The 27,577-nt window shown below is 41.3% G+C and overlaps 1 long non-coding RNA gene across 2 annotated transcripts in view; it reads right to left on the bottom strand.

Moving 5' to 3' along the window:
• Positions 1-5,452: 5,452 nt before the first annotated feature.
• LOC142047309 (uncharacterized) overlaps positions 5,453-27,577 on the bottom strand; it is a 33,387-nt gene continuing 11,262 nt past the window's right edge. The window contains exons 2-6 of one of the 2 annotated variants that reach the window (XR_012656502.1): positions 14,462-14,652; positions 11,896-12,036; positions 6,878-6,939; positions 6,132-6,290; positions 5,453-5,788 (exon numbers count right to left, since the gene is read on the bottom strand). This is a non-coding gene — a long non-coding RNA (uncharacterized LOC142047309). The remainder of the gene's footprint in view (positions 5,789-6,131; positions 6,291-6,877; positions 6,940-11,895; positions 12,037-14,461; positions 14,653-27,577) is intronic. The other variant, XR_012656501.1, reaches the window with a different exon arrangement.

Raw genomic sequence — 27,577 nt, 5'->3', positions numbered from 1 at the left:
TCCCTCCCTCAAGATTTGAAAGTATCCTGTCCCCTGATTGGTTCTCCGGTCAGGTGACAGCCAGGCCTACTGAACTTGTTAACCCTTTATAGTCAAAGAGATATAAAGTACTTCTGTGCTATTAACTTTTCTTATCTGTTTATGACAGTGCTCCATAACTTAACTGAGTATATAATATACCCAGGGCTGGCTCTAGCAATTTCGCCGCCCCAAGCATGGCGGCACGCCGCTGGGGGCGCTCTGTCACTTGCTGGTTCCGTGGCTCTGGTAAACCTCCCGCAGGTGTGCCTGCGGATGCTCCACTGGAGCTGCGGGACCAGCGGACCCTCCGCAGGCACGCCTGCAGGAGGTCCACCGGAGCCGCCTGCTGCCCTCCCGGCAACCGGCAGAGCACCCCCCGCAGCATGCCGCCCCAAGCACACGCTTGGCGCGCTGTGGCCTGGAGCCGGCCCTGAATATACCTGACAGCGCATTAAAGATCTATCTCTCTCGGGTGGAAGTTCTGTAACCAATCCATATCTGGTACATCACACACACAATCTGGTGCTGCCATCTTTTTTCTTAACCAGAACTATGGGTTAGGCCCAAGGACAGGTTGAAGGGTTAATTATCCATTCTCAATACATTTCTTCAATGGCTTGTAAGCCTGTTTCCTCTTTGCTTCTAGTAAATGATGAAATGGCTATTTAATGGGCCTGTTTTCTCCAGGATCTGTCTTGTGTTGGACCAGTGCTGTACACCTATATTGTGCTGGACACAGTGCTGTACAATTACTTCTGATTCTAAACCACAAAGTCTTGTATGCCATTCTGCTTCTCATTTATGTACAGCTAGGCTAGAACAAGTCCTATAGAAACTCTGAGCGCTCACCTTTTCCTCCTTCTGCTTCTTATTTTTCTTCTGTACCAATATTTACTAGATCCACTCATTCACAGCTTTCCCTTCTTTTTTTCACTATTTGCAGAAACATTCAGCAAATGGACAGGAATCTGTTCCTGCTTCAAATCCACAAGAACTTTGGCAGTAAAGGTTCCCTCAAGGACCCAGGTCTTAAAGTAGGTCTTGATAAACCCCCCATCTTTCCTGTGCTGTAATAAAGCTACCACATCATGTAGCTGTTATGATTAGGGCCCTGAGAAAAAATGTAGAATTTTTTTTAGAAAATTAACGACAGTGGCACTGGTAAAGTCGCGATTTTCACAGGCTATGCACGGAATGCAGTCAGCGAAAGGTCACTGCTGCATTCCTTTGCATAAAACTGACATCTCTCCCTGCAAACTATTACAATTACTCTGGTGACTGCAGACTTTTTCCTCCCTCTTTTCCTTTCTCCTCCCCAGTGCCCCCCTGTCCGCCAAGCTGTCAGCAGCTGGTTTTAAGGAAGGCTGCTTGGAACATGAACAGCTGCAGCCTCATCATGTATGTGGAAGCATACTCGGCCTTCAAGTCCACTTGTAACTGCCATGCCCACGTGGTTTTATTGTCCAAACTCAAACAAAAACAACAAAAACAGTTCCTCCAACCACCCTGGGCGACAGTTCCTGTGGAATTTCCCCCTTTTCCTGCCTCCCTTCCTAGGCCACTCTGGCTGTCCTGCTGATACTGCTTCAGAGTTTTCTTTTCAGGTTCCCACTGCCTCCTCTCCTAGGAGACTTGAAGGAAAGACTTGACATCAAGTTTCAGGGTAACTGAGGAGGTGAAAAAGCTGCTTTTTTGAGTTCATCTGCCTTTTTTATTATTTAAGATTACACATGCGCAATTGCACAGCACAAATCAAGATTTCTTACAAAAATCTTCCATCACGAGCTTAACAGCATAGGAAGTTGCAAAAACAGCCCCAGCTGCAAACACGGCAGTTCTGTGGGAAGCAGCAGAAGGGGGAAGTTACAAAACACTGCCAGATGCAAACGGGGCCGTCTGTGTGAAAGTACAGGGGAGGATGGAGGAAAGCCAAGTTTCTGTGATAAGAAACCGGGGGTGCTCAGCTTGCAGACAAGAACAAAATGCCTCAATAATAAGGTATCCAGGCCTGTGGGCCCGGGGTCATTCCTACAGAGACTCTGGCAGTTCTAGCTCTCCAGAGCTCCCTATTCCAAGGAGCAGACAGTGAGACCTCATATCTACTCTCTCTACCCCTTATATGCCCAGCTCTCAGCCACGCTTTCCCTCACCAGGTCTCTTCTTCTCTAGGCCTAGATGCCCTCTTTCAAAGCTTGTTTGGGTCAGCTGATGAGGCACAGGTGCACTGGCCCTGCTCCCTTTTGAAGGACCAGTGTCACCCTGTGACACCTGCCCTCCTCCCCCACCAAATTGCTGCAATTTTTTCTAACAGTGAGGAGCCAGAAGTAGGTATCTACATGCAGGGGTGGCTCCAGGCACTAGCATGCCAAGCACGTGCTTGGGGCAGCAAGCTGCAGGGGGCGATCTGCTGGTTGCCATGAGGGCAGCAGGCAGGTTGCCTTCAGCGGCACGCCTGTGGAGGGTCCACTGGTCCCGCGGCTTTGGCGGACCTCCCGCAGGTGTGCCATTGAATCCGCGGGACCAGGAACTTCCCGCAGGCAAGCCGCTGAGGGCAGCTTGCCTGCCGTGCTTGGGGTGGCAAAATACCTAGAGCTGCCCCTGTCTACATGTGCCATTCATGCTCAGTATCGCTCAGTGTGCACAGAGGTATCATGTGGGAGTGGCAGTTTCAGGAATACTTGGCAGTTATTGTGCACTTCCAGATCCCTGCTGAGGCCACAGCTATTTGTATTCCAAGCAGCAGCACCACTGCCTCACATAAAACCAGCTGCTAAGTCTACAGCAAGTAAGCCAGCTTTGCATTCTGGCAGCCAGGCACCAAGTGGGAGAAGCCACAAAGGATGAAGTCTGCACCCTCTGGAGTAAATCACAGCAGTTCGGGGCAATAACTTGGAACTCCTGCTCTAGCATGATGCTGCCACGTGCCATGAGCTCCATTAAGCACAAGACCAGCATGCAGGGATACCTGCTTCTGCCTCCTTCATTGGAACAATCATTATATTGGGCAAATTTTTGCAATTTCCACTCAGTCTGTGACACTGATTTTCTCAGGGCCCTTAGAGGGAGGACAAACTTGTTCACTGCAAACCAACTGCCTATAAATAATTTGCTTCACCTGGGCCACATCTTTAAAGGTAGTTCCCACACTGAATTTGTAGGACACCTTTCCTAGCATTTATTACACAGTTATTAGGCATAATTAAATCCATAATGAAATTAGCTCATCTACAATCTCAGCTTCCAGACTTTTTTAAATTCTAGAGATTCAATTTTTAAGCCTAATTTTCTCAGTTTTGAATGGGTGCAGTCACTATCTCCATTTGAGATCAATTAGGGAGCTCAGTTTTGGATCTTTTGTTCCCAAGCATGGTTAGCAAGTCTGGTGTAATAGCTGTCAAGTTTGAGTCAGAGTCCACTATTTCGGTGCATTTCACAGATTCTGTTATACTTTTAATAGCTAAATTCTCATTATTGTTTTTTAACTGCCTGAAGGGTTAAAATCCATGTGCATTTTATATAACTACCTGGTACATGGATTGTGCCAGCTCTTTCTCAGACCCAAAGTCCAGAATTTGATCAAAAGACCAGAGGCCTAGCAAACAGTGATTAGGTAAGAGAAAGCTGGGGTAAACGGACAACCTTGTTTTTGCTAAAATAGGCCTGGTCAGCAAATTGTCAGGTGTTGGAGCTAAGAACTAAATAATTGTGTCCTATGCAGAGTTGCAAATTGAACAAAGGATCCCTGTACCTATTGTGTCAGTCTCTTCTGTTGGGAACGTTCTTCCCACAGATCCAACCTTGAGTTTATGAAAAGTTGGCACATGTCAGTATAAGATATGGCATCCTTCCACCCCCCCTTCCCAGGGACCAGTGCCTGCCTTCAGACGTAAAGGGGACAATCTTTATTGCCATATACTTTCACTGTTTTTTTGCTTTAACCCCTAGGAATGCACCTGTTCGGACAATCAAAGGAGTTGCTCCATTCCTATGGACCCCAAATCAGAATTCAACATATATATTTTATACTAATAACATTTTATCAAAGTATTAGTTAAATGTTAACTTGCTAACTTGAGACCATGGGCGGAGACATTATGTAACCTTTTAACCATTGGCTAATGTGCTATCTTGTCTTGCTGCAAAACCTATCCCGGGGTGTGAAACTGCCTACCCCGTCACTTTCCCCGCCCATGGAAAATCTATATATTCTGTTGTAATCAATTGGCAGTGTCTCTGAGCCTAATAAGCAAGGTGACATTCCGCCAGCACTGTGTGTAATAAACTCCTATGCTTGGCCTCTACACGGTGTGGATTTATGTCCTTCGCTGCCCAAACCCAAACAAAAACTTTCAACGCAATCATTATACTTCCAAGCTTGGGCCCTTCATCTTGATGGCCCCCTTTCCCAACTTCAGTGAGATTTCATCCAATCTCTAGCATTATATTATTCATATTTTTATAAATGAATACAGTTATCTACAAGAGCGGACACCAGTGTTTTATCCCTTAGCCCAGTGTTTCCCAAATTTGGGATGCCACTTGTTTAGGGAAAGCCTCTGGCGAGCCGGGCTGGTTTGTTTACCTGCTGCATCCACAGGTTCGGCCGATCGCAGCTCCCACTGGCCGCGGTTCGCTGCTCCAGGTCAATGGGAGCTGCTGGAAGTGGCGGCCAGTATGTCCCTCGGTCCGTGCCGCTTCCAGCAGCTCCCATTGGCCTGGAGCGGCGAACCACGGCCAGTGGACCACGATCGGCTGGACCTGCAGATGCAGCAGGTAAACAAACCAGCCCAGCCCGCCAGGGGCTTTCCCTTAACAAGCAGTGTCCCAAGTTTGGGAAACACTGCCTTAGCCTGTTTTATCTTGAAAAACTTGTAGGTCTGAACAATTTAAAAAAAAATTAAAATGACAAGATTACAAGGGTACCGCCCCCACATTACTGTGAGTTGATCCAAATAGCTCCATTACCTCTTTTTGGGCTCATCTACACTAAAAACTATTAAGTCAGAGAACACAATTACAACACAGTTGTCCTTGAATCTGGTACAACACAGATAAAATGTAAAAAGTTGGATGGTGCCTAACCATACCCCAGAACTAAGTTAAAAGTCCAAGGATTTACCCTGGTTACAGGAACGCATATAGGTCCAATCTACACTACAACATTTAACAGTGTTGTACCTGTATCTCCTGACTTGTTAATAATTGTACTGCAGATGGTGTCTTATCTGAAGTTCATACCCTGAGGTCCTAACTCAGTTTTCACTCAGGCAAAGTCCTATTGTCTGAATGGAAGTTCTGGATGAGTAAGGAGTACAGGAACAGACCTATAGTCTAGAGCCATTTCTTTTCTATGTTCAGTGATTGCCAACTTTATTTGAAGGATCAAAAATAGACACCATGTAGAATCAAGCACGTGGGTTTATTACACAGTGCTGGTGGAGTGTCACTTTGCTGATTAGGCTCAGAGACACTGCAGAACAATAAATTACAATAGATTATATAGGATGCTCATTGGACGGAGATAAGCGACGGGGATGGGTTTTCCCAAGCCCCTGATTAGGTTCTAGCAGCAAGACAAGATAAGTACAATAAGCCAATGGATCTAAAAGATTACATAATGGATCCACTCATGGCCCAAATTAACATATTGCTGACACACAGATAATTACCCCCAAACTATGTCTATTACAGTGTATAGGTTAAATCCTAATTTAGGGGTCCAGGGGAATAAGGTATCTGCTCTCCCGGTTGACCAACAGGTACATTCCTGAAGATTTAAAGCAAAAAAGCAGTAATTAGTGTTTAACAATAACAATTGTTTATAATTTACCTTTGCATTTCTGTGGGCTAGGAATAGCATACATCTGTGAAGGGAGTGTGTCATAACTTACGTCAATTATATTAGGCCTCTCCCTGAACTCTCTCTGGGATCTGAGGGGTATTGTACCACTATCTCCTCCCTGCATTAGGGAGTAGCTGTGAGGCCTTTCTCAGTGCTTCATGTGTCTATAACTCACGCTAAATATGCCCAATTACATTCAGACTTATGCTGACTCCACTCACTGACTTGAAACACACAAGGTTATCTGTTTACCCCAGCTTTCTTTTGCCTAAGTATTGTTCTCTGTTAGCTGGCCCCCATGGCCCAGCCGAGCTGTGGACTTCAGGCCTATATGAAAAGTTCTTAGCAAAAACTGCAGTTAAGATCTTACATCAACAGCAAATGGATTTTGGCCCTTCATTATTCAATTCCTGCTGTTCTGTGTAAGCTGTAGATAAACAGAAAATTCATTTTATTTATAGGGTTCTTTTAAATCTCTGTAAGTAGATTCTCTTTTTCAATCCTACAATGATTTCTATCATAATATCTTCAAAACCCCATGTTCTATTAGAAAATTATGAATATATTAATAATCTACACACATTACTTTTTTCAAATTGTATTGGAATGTGGGTAATACAGTTTTAACATTTGATTTTCTGATTAAAAGGCTTCTAGAAATTGATAACAGCAAATCCTGCTGTCAATAAAATGAATCCCTTCTTACAAAATTTGTAAGAGCATATTCATAATACAAATAGTACCATTTCAATATAAAGTTAAATTTAGTAATTTGTAGTTTCTTGATCTATTTTTTAAATAAAGCTTATAACTCTAAAACAGTCTTTTCTTGCCAGAGTAATTTTCCATTTTTAAGCTTTAATTAATAAAAAAAGGACATTCAGACAGTGTATATTCTAGTATTTGAAATTACTACCACTATTTTTCACCTCCAACTTAACAATAGTTAAGAGAAATGATACTGTATGGTGCAGGGGCAGCTTTTAAGTTTAATATGTATAAGAAAAGAATTACCTGGCCTGATTAATGTTCTTTGGTTCCTTTCATGGCTAAACCATGACCTCCTGTGAGAAGGGCTATGGAAAGGCAAAATTTAGATGGAAAACTCGGTAACCTTGAGGTTATGGAGTTTCTGCAGCATTGTCCTACCAGGGTCAGGATGCAGATAGAGCAAGAGAGTAGTCATCAGTGGTTCACAGTCAAGCTGAAAGGGCATATCAAGTGGGGTCCTGCAGGAATCAGATCTGGGTCTGGTTCTTTTCAATATCTTCATCAATGATTTAGATAACGGCATAGAGAGTACACGTATAAAGTTTGCAGATGATACCAAGCTGGGAGGGGTTTCAAGTGCTTTGGAGGATAGGAGTAAAATTCAAAATGATCTGGACAAACTGGAGAAATGGTCTGAAGTAAATAGGATGAAATTCAATAAGGACAAATGCAAAGTATTCCACTTAGGAAGGAACAATCAGTTGTACACATACAAAATGGGAAATGATGGTTTAGAAAGGAGCACTGCAGAAAGGGATCTGAGGTCATAGTGGATCACAAGCTAAATATGAGTAAACAGTGTAATGCTGTTGCAAAAACAGCAAACATCATTCTGGAATGTGTTAGCAGGAGTGTTGTAAGCAAGACACGAGAAGTAATTTTTATGCTCTACTCTGCTCTGATTAGGCCTCAACTGGAGTATTGTGTCCAGTTCTGGGTGCCACATTTCTGGAAAGATGTGGGCAAATTGGAGATAGTCCAGAAGAGAGCAACTAAAATGATTAAAGGTCTAGAAAACATGACCTATGTGGGAAAACTGAAAAAAAATGGGTTTATTTAGTCTGCAGAAGAGAAGACTGAGAGGGTACATAACAGTTTTCAAGTACATAAAAAGTTGTTATAAAGAGGAGGGAGAAAAAATGTTCTCTTTAACCTCTGAGGATAAGACAAGAAGCAATGGGCTTAAATTGCAGCAAGGGTGGTTTTGGTTGGACACTGCGAAAAACTTCCTATCAGGGTAGTTAAGCATTAGAATAAATTGTCTAGGAAGGTTGTGGAATCTCCGTCACTGGAAATTTTTAAAAGCATATTAGATAAACACCTGTCAGCGATGGTCTAGATAACACTAAGTCCTGGCATGAGTATGGGGTCTAGACTAGATGACCGCTTGAGGTCCCATTAAGTCCTACAATTCTATGATTCTACAGTGTCTGTTGAGGAGATGGGAGATCAAAGGCCATTGTGACATCGGAGAAACATAGACTGTTTCCAGAAATCCCATGGAATCCTGAGGAAGCAAATCTGTGCACCTGTAGTTTGGAGATAACAAAGGATCTGCCAGGATACCCACAGAGGTGAAAGTTCAGATGTCCTGCTGGCCTTCTCAGTATAGGACATCATGCCACTTGAGCTGTCAAAGTTCTGGATCAATGGACCACAGGGCAATGGTGGTGGACTGAGGGCTTCACACTAGATAATGCTGTCAAAATCCCTTTGACATTAGTGGAAGTTCAGCACATCATCATTACTGACTCTTTCAGGACTGGTCTTTCTTGAGTAAGTGAGCTCAACTATGAAAACACTTAATACTCTAAGACAAAGAGAAGAAAACAAAAAGAGGGCAAAGCTCTTTGAACAGAAGTGGTATGTTAGCCATAGTGTGGATGTCTATTGCATATTCTGCACTCATCCATACATGAAATTCCTGTTGATTTCACTGAACGTTCCATATATGAAACAAATACAAATAAAGGTACTGTTGGCAGATGTACATATTATATACATATAATACAGATACAGAAAGAGAAATCCATGAAAATAGCATTCAGTGTTTCCTTGCAATAGTACTTCTATTTTTTTTTTGTTAGTTCTTTTTTTACCCAGCATCTCTTCTTCCAGTTCTAAACTGGAGTACTATTATATATTCATCATCTTGACTTTCATCCACATTTAAATGTTTAAAATTAAACACAGAAAATCCTCAATAAACTAGCAATATAAGGCAAGCAGGGCCGGCGTTTCCATTTAGGTGACCTAGGCAGTCGCCTAGGGCACCAGGATTTGGGGGGTGGCAATTCGGCGGCGGAGGGTCCTTCCACCCTCCAGGTCTTCAGCTTCAATTCAGTGGCGGGGGGGTCCTTCCGCACTCCCGGTCTTTGGGGCACTTCAGCAGCAGGTCCCGGAGCGAGTGAAGGACCCACCGCAGAATTTCCGCCGAAGACCCAGAGCGTGAAAGGACCCCCCGCCGCCGAATTGCCACCGACCGGGAGCGCGGAAGGACCCCCGCCTAGGGCGCCAAAAACCCTGGGACCGCTCCTGAAGGCAAGCCACATTGAAAATATCCGTCTAATGTCACTATGACATGAAATGGATTATTAGAATCCTGGGCTTATTTGAAGCCAAGCTGATCCCTTTGCGTCATTTAATTTCACTTTCTTTTGGCTTCAGAATGAGGAGATAAAAAATATTGTCAGAAAATAGCATAATTTCAGAGCATATTATTATGTCTGAGACAGTGAGGGACAAAGGAATGTTATTTTTCTGTGAAATTCTCAGCACATGGCAATTCGCAAACAAGTTACCTTCGGTAGAATATTCTAAATAAAATTAGTCTCTGTATCCAAGGTCTTTAATATACTGTACTGTGCAGTGTTAGTCCTGCATTTGCCATAATAGATCAGGTGCACAGACTTAAGTCTTTTCATTAGGGCTATGTATCTATTAACAATTCATTAAATATACATGAAAGGATAAAGCCTACAGAAGAGGGAAACTGGATGGCTCAAAAGATTGGTAAAAAGTTATAGAAACTTTCATTCAGAGGCTACTGATATCTAATTCAAATCTGTCTTCAGTTCGCTAAAGTTCTAAAACCATTGAGCCAAACTCATCCCTGCTTTACCTCCTGATGTAAGTCAGCTTATATCAAGGAAGAATTTGGGCGATCATTGTTAACTATTGTCCAGGTGTCAGTCTGAATGAAACATTAGTGGCTCTGTTTGCAAACTTTATCCACAGTCTCAAAATACACCTCTACCCGATATAACGCAGTCCTTGGGAGACAAAAAATCTCACCGCGTTATAGGTGAGACTGCATTATATCAAACTTGCTTTGCCCCCGCCCTCTCCAGAGACCCCTATCCCTAATCACCCCCAGGATCCCACCCCCTACCTAACCCCCCTGTCCCCTGACTGCTCCAACCCCATCCATCCATCCCCACCCCCTGACAGGCACTCACCAGCAGCAGCGGAAAGCGGAGCAGCCCAGCCCCAGTCCACTCCACCCTACCAGCTCTCAGTGACGGTGCTCCGCTTCCCGCCATCAGTGAGTGCGGGAAGGTTGGGGAAAGGATGTTCCCCCCCGCACTCACCTGCACCGGGAAGCGGAGCGATGCGGCCCCAGCCTGCTCCGCTTTCCTTGCCCTGGCCCCAGCCATGTCGCTGGGAGGCAGCTGGGGAAACGTCCTGCACTCACTTGCTCAGTGGGAAGTGGAGTGCCACGGCTGGGAGCTGGTGGAGTGGAGCTGGCTGGGGCTAGGCTTCTCCGCTTCCCGCCACCAGTGAGTAGGGGAAAGGACGCCCTCTGCACTCACTGGTGGCGGGAAGCAGAGCGACACGGTCCCAGCCTGCTCCACTCTACCACCTCCCAGCCATGGTGCTCCGCTTCCCACCGCAGATGAGTGTGGGGTGGTTGGGGAAAGGATGCCGCCTCCCCCCCCCGTACTCACCTGCGGCAGGAAGCGCAGTGCTGCAGCTGGGAGCTGGTGGAGTGGAGCAGGCTGGGGCCAGGCTGCTCCACTTCCACTGCTGCTGGTGAGTGTGTGGGGGATCCCTTCCCCCAAGTCCCCTCCCTTGAGCAACGCAGCTGGGCCGGGGCAAGGGAAGCAGAGCGGGCTGTTCCCGTCCCCCACTAATTCCTCGGGCCACTCTGGGACTGGGAGGCCCCCAAAGTGCTCTTCCATAGCTCCTGCTCCCCAGACCCTGGGGGGGGAAGCCCCTGACCACCCAGAGACCCTCTGCCCCTTGTCAAACCCCCGGCACCCTTAACACGCTGCTCAGAGCAGCATGTCAGAGCTTTACTGCTTTGTATGAAACCCATGTTCTATTGGGTGGCGTTATATCGGGGTAGAAGTGTAGCTGTGTTTCTGCCATATTGATTAGAAATAGTTACATATAAAACAAACTCCTAACATGCTTCCTAGAGACTAAGCTTAACAGACTAACCTCCTGTCTAAAGACGTTTATTTCACCCCAAACGTCTTCTGCAAGCCTGGTTGAGATCCCATTTTCATTCACATTAAATACAGTCGGGGCCAGCTCCAGCTTTTCTCCCGCCCCAAAAACCAAAACCAAAAACCAAAACAAAACAAAGAGTGGTGACACTTCAGCGGCAGCCCAATCGCGCTGCTTCTCCTGTGGCAGTTCGGTGGTGGGTCCTCCCTCTCTTCCTCTTCGGCAGTAATTCAGCAGCAGCTCCAAGAGGAAGAGAGGGAATGAGGGACCCACCGCCAAATTCCCGCCGAGGACTCGGACGTGCCGCCCCGATACTGGACAGAGTGCCGCCCTTTTGAATTGGCTGCCCCAAGCACCTCCTTTCTATGCTGGTGCCTGGAGCCGGCCCTGAATACACTGCTCATTTACTTCCTAGACACAGGATGACAGAGTGTCTTCTCTGTTCCCCAAATACAGTCCACCAGACCTTATGAATGTATTTCAAGAAAAGGGTCTCTTCCCTTGCTCTGTACACTTCCTTATTGATTTCATATCACTCTGTTGACTTCCTATGTAAGTGTGCCACCACTTATAATCCTGATTTTACATGCTGACAGAGAGACAGGCAAATAAACATCTTTTGGCTGACAGGAAACCTATTTCTCCACCTCTGCTGTGATACAGAATCTAAGAATATATTTTCAGTGTACATACATAACTCCTTACATAGTATTAATACATACATTTCACAGGACACTGAAGATCAGTATGACCCTGGATTTCATTTAAGATCCCATATGATACTATTTGGTGAACCAACATGTACATACCAGAATCAGGATATTTTTGTAACCCTCTTGCCAGCTGACACCCAGAGGTTCAGAAAATCATGGCACCACCAAAGAACTGCTGGCACAGTGGTCCCTGGAGCACCAGATCCATCCAACCTCTGTGGATGGCTCTTCAATGACCTGTGTGAAATAAGTTGGTGAATCTCAGTCCAGTTCCAAGGGTGTGGATGTGTTTATCACAGACATCCCTAACATAGTATATTAGTTGGCCCCCTGATTAGTAATGTCAGTGAAAAGGTCAGTGGCTGAATGAGCATGGAGACTGAACTACTCTCTCACCAGTAAAGATGATCCCTTCAGAACAAAGTTGCAGAGCATTGACAAGGCAGTGTGGGAAACTTGCAGTTGCAAGAGCCTATGATGTACTTGTTTTGTAAATAAATAGGAACCCTGGTTCAAGAAAGGATAATAGGACTAAAGTGTCTGCTTAAATGTAAGCACATTCTTAAATGTTGTCTTGAACATGATTGGACTTAAGCATGTGTTTTAGTGCTTTCCTGAATTCAATTATCAGAGGGGTAGCCGTGTTAGTCTGGATCTGTAAAAGCGGCAAAGAATCCTGTGGCACCTTACAGACTAACATACGTTTTGGAGCGTGTTAGTCTATAAGGTGCCACAGGATTCTTTGCTGCTTTTACTGAATTCAATTGTGAGATGTGTGGGACAGTGACTTTAACAGCGGGCACTATATAAATTAACTTTAATAGAACTAGACAATAGAGAGAAACAATATTTGTCTTTTGTCTTATCCTGTGTTGCAGCTTTCTTTTGTAGCTTTCTTTTTACAATTGTTTTTGGCTTTACTTACATCAGCACTTCTGGTACCACTAAATATTAGTAATTAGTTCCTTTCCGCAGTAGCTCTTTGCAGCATGTTCTAACATAGCATCACACAAATAAGTGAAAAGGGTTTTAACAGGACCACATCCTGCAGTCTTTACTCTGGCAAAATTCCTGTGAAATCATTAGCCCTCAAATGGCAAACTCATAAATTGTATTCACACCTGGCATGTGCTTTTTTACATATTTTAGCAAATGTGGTCCAAGGAAACCACATAAAATTTAGCATAAGAGATGAATGAGCACAGTTCCTTAACCACAGCTTCTCACTTTTGTTCATACTTTGGAGGGGGTAGGGAAATAGCAATTGTGAAAGTATTTTTCTTTGTTTTAGCTGCTTTTCTTGTAGTTTTCACACACACCCTAACAATTAGGTACAACGTCAATGGCTTTCCTTTCAAGACTGAAGAGAGTGTATATAATACTCTGATTGAGAATTAAGCTCTTGAACAGTCTTCAAAAAGATTTCACTAAATACACGGATGATATCTGTCTGATATTCAGTCATTATACATCTCTAACATTATGTAGAAAAAAGTAAGAATTAGGTTCAGATTGTCAACACTAGTGAAGGTTTTTGGTGGAAAAATGTAACCCAATGGTATCACATGATAACTGGAAATCAAAAATAGGCAATGTAGAAAATAGTGTTATGTTTTAATTTATATACAATATTTAATACATTCTGCAAAATATTAAGTGCTTATTATGAAGAATGAAATAGGCTCAAAGCACACCATCTGCTGATGAAAAATATTAAACAAACACCAAGCATGTTATTTAAAACAAAAATCTTCAGAAGACTTTGATGGAAGCAGAGGTGCACATACAACTTATGCATATACACTCATTCAAATTCTAACCTTAGGTTTGAGTTCCAGCAATCAAGTATACATGCTCCAGAAGTCATTAGTTATAATTAATTTTATAAGTGCCTCTTGAAAACAGCAATAAAACAAAATGCACGTGAGGTGGTATACAACATCAGGCTCTGATTCAGCAGAGATCTTCAGTGGAAATAGCTTTATTTTGAAAATACTGGCCTTACCTTGTCTGTGCCATTGTGAACACTGAGGATATAATGTATGTGTGGTGAGGAATGATGGACAGTATTTGTTCATGTCCTAGCTAATATGTAAGAAAAGTGGAAGTTGCCTTCCAATAAGGAGATGTGGTTACTGTGTGCTCCCCTCCAGAAGTAGGGTTAAAAAGATTCTAGAGTGAACAAATGAAACTGGCCAACACAGCAAAAACATGCTTGCTTTTACCCTCTGCACATCAGATTGCTGCAGTCAGTATTAGTAGTTCTGCTGTGGGATAACTATTCCTTTGGGGATCATATTTATTTGCCAGATAAATCGGTTTAGTATTAACAATTACATCTATTTTACATTATTAGCGTTATCCGTTAGTAAGTGTTGGGACTCTGATTCTTCTCCTGTGGGTAAATTCAGGCCTGTGCAGACCACCATCACAAGGCTTATGCACTACTGAAGAGCTACTTAAGCTTGTTCTGAAGGTTTAAATGGTGCATAGGTCATGTACTGGCTTCTGCAAAGGGGTGAATTTCACTCCTCACAAACAATATCTCTAACACATCCGATTTTGTTTCTGAGTTATGGTATGAGATGATAGGGAAGTCAATAGAGTTACACAAAAGATTGAAGAATTAATTTGGGCCAATATATTAAAAAAAAATCCTTACCTGCAAATCAAAGTGTAGGTGTTTGAAATTGAAGTCAGTGAGGTTTCACTGAAGCAACGCTGGTGTAACCAACTTTGAAATCTCCTAATTCAGCTTCTCTGAACAATACAATTCTGTGAAGTCATGTTATATGGTGTGATCTTTCAGTGAAGCCAAGTGGAGGAAATATTTAATATTAATATTCAGCTTTCCTATGGAGGAAATATTTAATATTATTAGTCAGAAAAGTATCATAAATAAATACACTAAAAAAGGAAGAAGCAAAGCAATCACCTTTTTTGTAAAGAATAAAATTTACACTAAAAATATTTCGGAAACTCTTGTAGACTGACTCAAGAGTGACACCCAGTGACAATTAATTATACTTTATGAAATTGTTTCTTTCATCTTGTTAGGAAGTTGTTACATTTTACCTCTGAACAATTTACCCTTCCTAGAATTGGTAAACGATACGTCACTGACTTAAAAAATCAGGCATAGTGGAAATTTTACCATGGTGTCAAGTGTAATGACAATTTAATTAACAACATTTCAAGAAACAAATAATTCTTCATTTTTTGAGATACAAGAGAAAAGTATATTTGGGGGAATTAGATTAAAATTTTATTTATTCTCCTATTGTCAGAAGAACATGGGGTTTTCCACCTTATTTATTATTTATTTACTGGAGAAGCAAAATACAGTGTTAACCCTTGACATCCTAGCACTGCTAGGATTCCAATCTATCTAACATGAATCAAACTAAAAGAGAGGGTTGTACATAAACATTCTGGTAGCACTCTGAATGCAATCTCTTTCATGTCAGAATAGTGTAAATGGACAGCATTGCCATCCCACTTGAAATGCAAGACACACAATATGGATGTTGTTCTTACTTAGCCAATTGGAATGTACAAATGTAATTCAAAGCTGAATTTGGGCCATTAACTTATTGTTTAGAGCCTCTTCAGATCATTAGGCCAGCCAAAAAAATCTTGCCTTACTCCATCACTGCAGATGATTAAAAAGAAAGGGACTGCAAAATCTGCATTGCAAAAGGCATAATTAGGCCTATATTATTGCATCATTGGAAAGCACACCTACAGATACTGGAAAGGATTCTGTTTTTTAAATAAAACATGGAATGAAGAAAATAACTATTGAGACTTAAATAAAAAACTCTTTTACACTGACATCTTTATGAAACCATTAGAAGAAAATCAAACAATACTGATGTGTTCTGGAACAGTTTACAAGAAAGGTGATACTGATATTTATAAATCAGAAATATTACAGTTGTTGAAAAAGGGACAAAGCTGAAGGCGGCAGCCGGAGGGGGTGTTAAAGGAAAGCAGCCACTGTGTTACAGAAAACAGTGAACCCCTTTCAACTTGGGTGTGTGGTGGGGAAAGATAATAGAGGGACTCATTAGCACTACAAAAAGTAATTTTCCCTCTGTTGATATTCACCCCTTCTTGTCAACCGTTAGGGTGGATGTGGCCCATTCCCAACTGAATTGGCCTTGTTAGCACTGACCCCACACTTGGTAAGGCAACTCCCATCTTTTCATGTGCTGTATATTTATACTTGCTTACTGTATTTTCCACTGCATGCATCTGATGAAGTGGGTTATATCCCACGAAAGCTTATGCCCAAATAAATTTGTTAGTCTCTATGGTGCCACAAGGACTCCTCATTGTTTTTACTAATACAGACTAACACGACTACCCCTCTGAAACCTGTCACCATGCAAGGCACTGAATTTAGCCGTATGAAGTGGAAATCCATCAGCTTCATGAAAAAACTTGTGCAGATACACACAGACATCATCTTTCTTTCCAAATGCAAACAGATGGACATCATACCAAAAGGACTGAAGGTAAAAAATCCATTACAATCAACATACCACACAGACTATGGTGAGAGATTGTGTCACAAACTGTCAAAGAAACTCTGGAACCACCTGATCAACATCCTGTACAACAAACAGTAAAAGACCAAGAATGAGCTCTCAAAACTGGAGACTCTCATAAAAAAACAACCTTCCACACAAACTTCCTTGTGGCTGGACTTTACAAAAACTAGACAAGCCATTTACAACACACACTAAACTATCTAAACTCTAGGGTGGATTTGATTTAAATAATAATTTAAATCACTAGCCAGGAAGACTCAGTTTAATCATTGATTTCTACATAAAAGTGCATTCCTGTTGGTCATTATAACCTTAATGCTTATTCTTCATAACTCAGAGATAGACGTAGGTTTCATTTTTAGAAGGTACACCCTATACATTTTTAAATTATTTATTTTGAAAACTTTTCAGATTAGTTTTACAGCTAGATCAGAAAATGAATGATTGTTTATTTCATTTACCAAAGGTAATTGAAGCAGATAGTTATGGAGTCATTGGGAGGTGATCTCCAATTCAACAGGTTAATCATTAATCTTTGGAGGATTTTCTTGCCATGCTGTATTAGAGGGAGAATATCACCAGACCTTACATTTCTTTATTACACTGTTTGCATTTGCATGCATGCCTGTCTTACCCACAGGGAGAGGAACTTCATTAAAATATTCCCAAACTGGGTCTCTTTTATGGCCTGCTGCCATTACAGGCTTTCTCTTCTAGTGAGAGAATGGTATGGGAGATCTCAAATCAATGAAGGCTACACTCAGAAAGACCTCAAGACTTCCGGAATATGCTGCTCAAACAGTTTCACTTTTATTTCTACTGCCTGTCCCTCCCTCCTCACATTTATCTCCAGATTTCTTCTCCTTGTCCAGATCTATTCCATCCCCAACAATCTTCTATTCATTGAACTTTTTGAAACTTTGTACTTTTACAGTGAGGTAAGGGATTGACTCTGAGTACACAAATTTGCAGAGTGACAATATGATTGAGGTTTGTTATTTCTCACCTCTATATTTCTTTATTTAAAAACATTTTTGCTGTTAACAAGCATGTTATCTCTGGAGACACAAATCCACAGTCTGAGAACTGCAAAACTAAGCATCGCTGATGGTATCTTCTGGACTAAGCACTAATTTCCACTGGGTAGATAGAAAGATTAACCTAAATAATCTATACAGAAGCCCCTGAAACCCCATAACACTGGGTCCCTAATCCATGAACTATTGGAACTCATTTACAAACCTTTTCTTAAACATTACATGAATATATTGTCTCATACTATAGAATTAAAATTTATAATCTTTATTCCATGATGAGATATCTTTGAGCTATAATGTATCTTAATTAAAACTACCTTAAAATAGATTTTTTCCTCAAAAAGCATTTTATCAAAAAAAATCCAATTTAAGTACAAAAATGTGATTTTTTTAATTTAAAAAAAAATCATTGATTTTTATCCACCGTGCTAAACTCCTACATGCCACACGGGCCACAACAGTGGTACCCTTAACTCACCCAACAATATTGTTAATCATTCCAGCTATACTCTTAGCCTGGCAGAAGAGTCTGTCCTATCTCAGGACCTCTCCTTCTGCCCCACCACTCTCACGAACATGATACAGTTCTGCAGTGATCTGGAATCCTACGTTCACCATCTCTGACTCAAGAAATATTCCCACCACACCACTGAACAGCATACTAACCCACAGAAACCTTCCTACCAACGCTACAAGAGGAACGATTCCACATGGACTCCTCCTGATGGTCGAAACCACAGAATGGACTTCTACACAGAGTGCTTCCACCGAGGTGGACGAGCTGAAATTGTGGAAAAGCAACATCACTTGCCCCATAACCTCAGCAGTTCAGAACATGCCATCCACAGCCTCAGAAACAACTCTGACATTATAATAAAAAAGGCTGACAAAGAAGGTGCTGTAGTTATCATGAATATGTTGGAGTATGAATGAGAGGCTGCTATGCAACTCTCTGACACCACATTCTACAGGCCATTTCCCTCTGATACCACTGAGGGGTACCAAAAGAAACTGCACCATCTGCTCAAGAAACTCCCTGAAGAAGCACAGGAACAAATCTACAGACACACCCCTAGAGCCCAACCAGGGGTATTCTATCTGCTACCGAAGATCATAACCCTGGGAATCGTGGACACCCCATCATCTCAGGCACTGGCACTCTGACATCAGGATTGTCTGGCTATGTGGACTCTCTCCCCAGGCCCTATGCTAGCAGTGCTACAAGCTATCTTCGAGACACCACTGACTTCCTGAGGAAACTACAATCCATCGGTGATCTTCCAGAAAACACCATCCTAGATACTATGGATGTAGAAGCTCTCTACACCAACATTCCACACAAAGATGGACTACAAGCCATCAGGAACAGTATCCCCAGTAATGTCATGGCAAACCTGGTGTCTAAGCTTTGTGACTCTGTCTTCACCCACAACTATTTCAGATTTGGGGACGATTTATACCCTGAAGTCAGCAACACACTATGGGTACCCACATGGCCCCACATGCCAACATTTTTATGGCTGACTTAGAACAACGCTTCCTTGGCTCTCATCCCCTAGCACCTTTAATCTACTTGTGCTACATTGATGACATCATATGGATCTTCATCATATGGACCCATGGGAAGGAGGCCCTTGAGGAATTCCACCTGGATTTCAGCAATTTCCACCCACCATCAACCTCAGCCTGGACCAGTCCACTCAAGAGATCCACCTCCTAGACACTACTGTGCTAATAAGCGATGGTCACATAAACACCACCCTATACCAGAAACTTACTGACCGCTATACTTACGTACATGCCTCCTGCTTTCATCCAGACTACATCACACAATTCATTGTCTACTGCCAAGCCCTCAGATACAACCGTATTTGCTCCAATCCATCAGACAGAGACAAACACCTACAGGATCTCTATCAGGCATTCTTAAAACTAAAACACCCACCTGGGGAAGTGAAGAAACAGATTGATAGAGCCAGAAAGATACCCAAAAGTCCCCTACGACAGGACAGGCTCAACAAAGAAAGTAACAGAATGCCACTAGCCATCACCTTCAGCCCCCAACTAAAACCTCTCCAGCGCATGCATCATCAAGGATCTACATCCTATCCTGAAGGACGATCCCTCACTCTCAGAAACCTTGGGAGACAGGCCAGTCCTCACTTACAGACAGCCCCCCAACCTGAAGCAAATATTCACCAGCAACCACACACCACACAACAGAAACACTAACCCAGGAACCAACCCCTGCAACAAACCCTGTTGCCAACTCCGTCCGCATATCTATTCAAGGGACACCATCATAGGATCCAACCACACCAGCCACACCATCAAGGGCTCATTCACCTGCGCATCTAACAATGTGATATATGCCCTCATGTGCCAGCAACGTCCCTCTGCCATGTACATTGGCCAAACTGGACAGTCTCTACACAAAAGAATAAATGGACACAAATCAGACATCAAGAACTGTAACATTCAAAAACCAGTAGGAGAACACTTCAATCTCCCTGGACACTCAATAACAGACTTAAAAGTCACCATTTTTCAACCAAAAAAGTTCAAAAACAGACTTCAATGAGAAACTGCAGGACTGGACTTAATTTGCAAACTTGACACCATCAAATTAGGCATGAATAAAGACTGGGAGTGGCTACAAAAATTAATTTTTCCTCTGTTGATATTCACACCTTCTTGTCAACTGTTGGGAATGGGCCACATCCACTTTGATTGAATTGGCCTCATTAGCACTACAAAAAGTAATTTTCCCTCTGTTGATATTCACCCCTTCTTGTCAGCTATTGAGAATGGACCACATCCATCCTAACTGAATTGGCCTAGTTAGCACTGACCCCCCACTTGGTAAGGCAACTCCCATCTTTTCATGAGCTGTATGTTTATACTTGCTTACTGTATTTTCCACTCCATGCATCTGATGAAGTGGGTTATATCCCACAAAAGTTTATGCCCAAATAAATTTGTTAGTCTAAGGTGCCACAAGGACTCCTCGTTGTTTTAACATCAGAGAGTTAACCATTAATACTTTGTACCTCTATACCAACACTAACTAAGCTTCACAACATGGCTGTGCATTATTATTCCCATTGTACAGATGAGGCACAGAAAGGTTAGATGACTTGCTCTCGGTCATAAAGATGGATTAACTGCAGAGCTAGGAATATACTCCAGAACAATGAGTCCAAGTCCTGTGCTAAACTATTAGCCCATAATCTTTATCCCATCCATACCCCATTCAGCAAGTCCTCGGCTTTTGCCAGCTGATTTCTTCTATTAACACATGCACACACAACAGATGGGATTGGTGTTAGGCTTTATATTGACTTGTATTATAAATCCACTAACATATGTCAATATTTGTATCAATAGTAGGATTTTCAGGGGTTCGTTGTTGTACAGTTTTATCTCACAAAAAGTGTGGGTTCAGTCTTGATTTGCTAAATAACCTGCTCATTTATTGCACCTGTTTGTTTACAAAGAGTCTTTATTCTGGGTTTGCTCAATTGTTCCCAATGATTCATTATTCACTTTTTATCCAAAAATCTTTCTAACGCACTGGCTGCAAAGTGCTGCTTTGTGATCTGAACCAAAAGCTCCTAGAGTCAATGGAAGTAATTCCACTGACTTCTATGGGTGTTGGACTAGGTCATAGAAAAGAGTTTAATAAGAATACCCTATGTCTGTAAAAAGAAAATATAAAAATTAAGAGAAGACATTGTAGAGCTTTTAAAAAGGCTTTTCCTGTTGTCAGTGACTTTGCAAATATACTGAGTTACTATTGTGTACTAGCATGCTACCATTTTGAGCATATATTTTCTACAGTTAGACATGAAAAAAGCCTTTACAGATTTATAGTTCTCAAGTGTTTAAAATGCATTCAAATGTTCTGTCATTTTTTCTGTAATGAACTATGAGGATGCCCATCTTCATACTTCATTCTAAAGTATGGCCAGAGATCCTGGAGTGGCACATTTCATTGGCAGAACATAAGTAGCAACATGACTGTACTGCATATGACATTTCTTCTTAGTGCACACATTTGCAAGCCTTGATCTAACTTTATGATCATTGGTCTGTTTTGACATCTGGAAAGGCTTAGCACTGGCAAAAATCCCAGTGTTAGTGCCCATTTTAATTCACTGGGTAGGATGAAACTGGAATTTTTTTCTGTATTTGTCAACCGATTCCACCCTCAGTCCAGATTCTTCTTTCCAAATCCAGTTCATGTTGTTGTGGCTACAGTTCCAGTGATGCTGAAAGAACTTAGTCATATGACAAGGGTGAGGAGAATTTAGTCTTTAAAGTGTGAAAAGAAGCTATTGAGAGTTTCAACCCTGAGATAATAGGAATATATTTCTGCCATATAAAACTGTGAATGGACAATCCAAAAGAATAACAGCATATTATATCAGCAGTTAAACATGTAGGCTGAAATTCACCCCTGCACAGAGAAACAACTTGAGGCCTATGCAACACATAGGCCCTCAAAAATAGGGCCTTGTGCAAGCCCTCTATATGAAGGTGAACTTCACCCATACTATACCAGCATTAGATTCTGTAAATCTAACTGTAGAGGGTACCCAGGAATACAGCCCCATATAATTCCCATCATTATAGCAGTCCTAAAAGCTAGGTAAGTTGGCATACAAACAGTAAAAGCTTCAGTGTTTCTCCTTCTCCCTAATGATTACCACATTTTCTGTGGCCTTTTTAGCAAAGCTTTGTGGAAGACAGGAGATGCTACATACAGTAATATCATGAAAAGCCTTAAAACTGTCTTGATTAAATAACAGAGGGATAGCCGTGTTAGTCTGGATCTGTAAAAGCAGCAAACAGTCCTGTGGCACCTTATAGACTAACAAACGTATTGGAGCATGAGCTTTCGTGGGTGAATACCCACTTCGTCGGATGCACGTTTTTTTGATTAAATAAGTGTTTTTAGAAATCTCACTTCCTTTATGAAGAACCATGTGTTTCTTAATTCTGTGGTTTGGAGTAGAGGGGTGAATTGTATCTTGTGGAGAGAGGGGGCACACTTTGGTTATAAATAAGGAAAGAAGACTGTAAAGGATTTTGCATGTTAATTAACTTTTACGGACAAGAAAGAACAATGCCCTTCCTTAAGCACAGCACTGTATAATATATGTCATGCAGGCATTCAATGAGATCAAGAGCAACAGGATTTCACCTGTTTGGCTCAGCACATTTTAATTAGGTCTTGTCTACCATTACACTGGCACAGCTGCAATGCCTCAGCTGCTCCACTGTAGTGCTTGGGTGTAGACACTACATATGCTGACGAGAGGGGTTCTCCCACTGGCGTAGATAATCCACCTCCCTGAGAGGCAGTACTTAGGTTGAAGGAAGAATTCTTCCCTCAACCTAGTGCTGTCTATGGGGCTAGATCAGCTTAACTATGTTGCCTGGGTCTGTGAATTTTTCATACCTCTGAATGAAGTAGCTGGGTCGACATAACTTTTTAGTGTAGACCAGGCCTTAGAGCACTGCTTCCAAGAGAGTGATGCTGTTGTTTACAATGTTGCTACATCTGATACTTCAAAAAAGATTAAAGACCAAAACAACTAGACACAGAAATGTTCTTTAAACATAGTAATTAAAATACCAAAGATGCAAACACTTGTTAGCTAAACATCAGAAAACTTCCTGCAATCATTACATTGAAAGCTTATTTAACTAGGAATTGAATTACAGAAAACAATAGTGTATGGTATGAAAAAAGCAGTGTTCATAGACTGTAAACTCTATGGGTCACAGACCATCTTTTCATGTATCTATAAAGAGCCAAGTACACCAATAATATTATACTTTATTAGAACAATGAATAATATAGTAGTTGTGCCAAATAAATTTGGATTGAGTTGTACTTGGTAGAATCCCATAAAACCATATTTTTCTGATAGTTACAATAGTGTCTTCAGAATATACACTTTAATTTGAAAAAAAAAAAGTTATTGGGCCTGTAGTTTCAAAGATAATCTTCCATGCATTGCTTCCAGATGATGATAAAGAGACACCTGGATAGATATTATGAGTGGCATCATCATCATGAACACTACCATGAAAAGACTGAGATGACACATTTCTAGTTAATCTAGGAAGTTTATGTGCTTTTACAGTCATTTTTGTAGAAGACTATTATCTTGCATTGTGAATTAATATTCGAGTTGCTCCATTATATACTAAAAAAATTAATCCTATGTCTTCTACATGCTAAACATCTTTTTGAGATGCTAAAATTTAGCTTCACTTAAATTTAATTTGATTTCTAACACTTCACTTAATCTGTCATGGGCTTTTCCTTAAACTATTGGGGCTCAGCCCTGATAGACCTGGGTCATCATTCCAATACTGACTTTCAGCCAGACCCCTGTCCACAGACTTGAACACAGCTGCATACTTCCTTCCTGAAAGAGAAATACAGCTACATTTTTAAATAAGAAGTGCCAGTACAGTTGTTAGCATAAACATTCTTGTGCTGGTTTGTTTTAACTTGTTCCTTTTTAACATTCTATTCTACTAATCCAATTCCTTTCACTCTGAGACATGTATGTGCTTCTGCTTAAAGGAAGAGAAAACTAACAAACTCAAGACAGATTTTTGGTGCATTAAATATTGATAACTGTCCCTTTGAGTAGACAGGATTTTCTGTTCAAAGGTTCAAATAGAAATATAAGAACATAAGAACGGCCGTACTGGGTCAGACCAAAGGTCCATCTAGCCCAGTATCTGTCTACCAACAGTGGCCAATGCCAGGTGCCCCAGAGGGAGTGAACCAACAGGCAATGATCACTGATTTCTCTCCTGCTATCCATCTCCATCCTCTGACCAACAGAGCTAGGGACACCATTCCTTACCCATTCCTGGCTAATAGCCATTTATGGACTTAACCACCATAGAATTTTTATCCAGTTCTCTTTAAATGCTGTTAATAGTTCTAAGCCTTCACAACCTCCTCAGTAAGGAGTTCGAACAAGTTGACTGTTGCGCTGCGTGAAAGAAGAACTTCCTTTTATTGTTTTAACCTGCTGCATTAAATTTTCATTTGGTGACCCCTAGTTCTTGTATTATGGGAATAAGTAAATACTTTTCCTATCCACTTTTCCACTCATCATGATTTTATATACCTCTATACATATCCCCTCTTAGTCTGCCTCTTTTTCCAAGCTGAAGAGTCCTAGCCTCTTTAATCTTTCCTCATATGGGACCGTCTCCAAACCCCTAATCATTTCAGTTGCCCTTTCCTGAACCTTTTCTAGTGTCAGTATATCTTTTTTGAGGTGAGGAGACCACAAGCAAATAGCCAAGCAACAAATTCTTTCTGCTCTTAGGGCTCCATAATTGAACCTTCACTAGCATTTTGTGCAATTGCTATTCTTTCAAAGGTAAAAAAACAGTTTCTCTGGCTTATCAGAGATGTTTTACAATTAATTTCACTTAGTTCTCTCAAGTCTCTCCAATTTTTAACTGTCATCCTTTCAGATGGAGGCTCTAGCATTAGTTCAATCTCTGTCACTTGCTTAAGTGTGTTGTCTGATCATGACTTACAACTTTTCCACAGCAATTAGTGATGACAGTTGCAGAACAAAGCCTAATGTATATTAAAGCAACTGTGTTTTAGTGTCATTACGTAGACAGATACTGCAATTTAACTCTCTTTAAATTGATGTAGCCCATCTTTGCTTCACTTGAGTGTGTTTTCTTTCTGTATGTGGACTATCTATTTGTATAAGTATGGGTCCTCATCACTATACTATCCCAAAACAAACTGGTCAATTCTACCTTGAACACTTGGTAAGCAAGGTTTTTCTGAGAACCAAACAAATGTTTATTCCTTTCAAACTTATTTTCCTCATACAGAAGTCTGCATATTATGCTGTGAAAAACTGCCACTCTGTATTTTTAATTCCGTGTAATGGAGAATGCATCCTCTCCCAAACACCGCCACCACTAAATAAATAAAAATTGTAGGATTGTATCTTTCAGATAAGACACAAAACCAAGGTCCTGATTGTTTATAGCACTTATCAGAAAAGTCTCCTGGCCAAATCTAATTTGGGACATTCTGGCTCCTTGACAGTTGAATATCGAATTCTTCTCCTGTTTCTTTCCTCAAATGTAATGTAGTATTGCTCCGTAGTGTTAATCAGCTGCTGCATTTCACCCAAGAAGTTGTATTTGAAGGGTGGATAAAACGTTCCTAAAATAATATAATTTGTGTATCAGTTTGTAAGGCATTTGGGGATGTAAGACACTACTTAAATGTAAGCTATTACTAACATTTAATGATAATCCTTACTATGATCTCATTTGTGATCTAGCAGGACTACTTTCCTGAGGAGTTCTATAAGGGAGTTTGATTAATCCTCTTAATCAATTAATCCTGCTGTAAAGGTACTGTCTTTCTCAGAAACATTGTCTTGTGGTTAAGACACCAAATTGGGACAATGGAGACCTGCATTCAATTTCCAGCTCTGCCACAGACTCCCTGGAGCACAGCCCTTGGGAAGATTTTCAAAGGTACAAAGAGTAATTATGCACCAAACTCTCTATTTACAAAAGAAAATATTTGTAAGTCAATAGGAGTAGCATATATTAAAGACCTAACAGATTTCCCTACCTAATGGGCAAAATGCTCACTCCTACTGAGAATTCTGGGAGGGGAGAAAGGGAGAGGAATGTGCTCCTATATGTCTCTGTGGAATTAGTGTTGCATGCCCTCCTCGGGGGGAAGAGTTTGCAATCTATAAGGTGCCTACTACCTTGGCTGCTGAACACTCATGTACAGGCAGGAGGTACACCTAGAAGTCCTGTGGAGCTTAAGGATATAAAGGGAAACGTAGAGAGGCCTCCATCCCATACTACTCCCCAGAAATTCATTTATACCTTGCAGCACAGGTCATTCAGGAGTCATGCAGCCATTAGCTCCCCATCATCCATGCCATGCCAGAACAAGAAAAACAGATACTTTTAAAAAATGAGTTAGCTAACGTGATTTGAAACACCTCATAACACCTTGAACAATATATACAGATTAAAACCTCTGAAATTATGCTGGCTGTTGTCTACATTACAGTTTTTTACCTCAACAATTAACATGAGTTAGTTAGCAAGGCTGCTCTGGATATTTCACATATATCTCTTCCAGGACATGTTAATTTACCCTAGGCCAGTGGTTCCCAAACTGGGGTTCGTGGACCCCTGGGGGTTCGCGAAATGTTACAGGGGGTTCTCGGGAAAAAATTCCCTAATGATGGACAGAGCTGTCCCTAGGAACCCCAGGCAACACTGGGCCAGCATCCCGGAGCCCCTGGACTTCCAAGAGCTAACCAGATCGAAGCAAGCATATCTATCACACTGAGGAGATTTAAACTTCAAGACTCCTTATAAGAAATGGAAAGGGAGGTGGATATTTTCCGCTGTTTTTAAAATTAAATAGGCAGCTAGTATTGTTTTTAAAATTATTATCAAGAACAAATTTAAGCTTTGCTGTAACATGAAGTGTTTGCCTGCACTGCTCAAGACCTGAACGCTTGTGTAGGAGGAACTCTGAGTTGGCTTCTTAAATACCTTCATGCTGTTTCACAACTGATACTTCTTAATGAAACATAGGAGCTTGTCTTATAACAGGCATATTCAAAGTGATACAAGCTACAAATGTGAGATCTTGGAAGAGTGTTGCCATTTTCATAATGTAATACAAATACTGTAATGATAAATAATAAATAATAATAATAAATAGTGTATAATAAGCATGTCATAAAAACAAATTTTATATTTCCAAGATCACTACTTTTATTATTTATACTCTGGTGAAGGAGAAAATCCCTGGAAATATTCATTTTTAGGAGGGGATTCACGAGACTTGACATTTTAGTGAAAGGGGTTCATAGGTTGTTGAAGTTTGGAAACCACTGCCCTAGGCTGAGCTCTGTACTGTTGCCTTCATAATAACAAGAGGTCTTACTTTCTTTTATAATCTATACTGCTCCTCTTACTATAATCTCAAACACTGCAATTTTTGCCCCTGAGATTTTGCCTGCAAAATGAAAGCACCTCCAGTCTCACAATATGCTTTATACCCTGAGGCCAAATACTATCTGAAGGCATATTTTCATCAGTAGTGATAATGTGCTGTGCTGTAAATAT

This window comes from Chelonoidis abingdonii, chromosome 9 (genome assembly GCF_003597395.2).
Source record: "Chelonoidis abingdonii isolate Lonesome George chromosome 9, CheloAbing_2.0, whole genome shotgun sequence".
NCBI classification, from domain to species: domain Eukaryota; kingdom Metazoa; phylum Chordata; order Testudines; family Testudinidae; genus Chelonoidis; species Chelonoidis abingdonii.
Note: the sequence above shows the minus strand (reverse complement) of the source record. Positions and strands in the feature narration are given on the sequence as shown.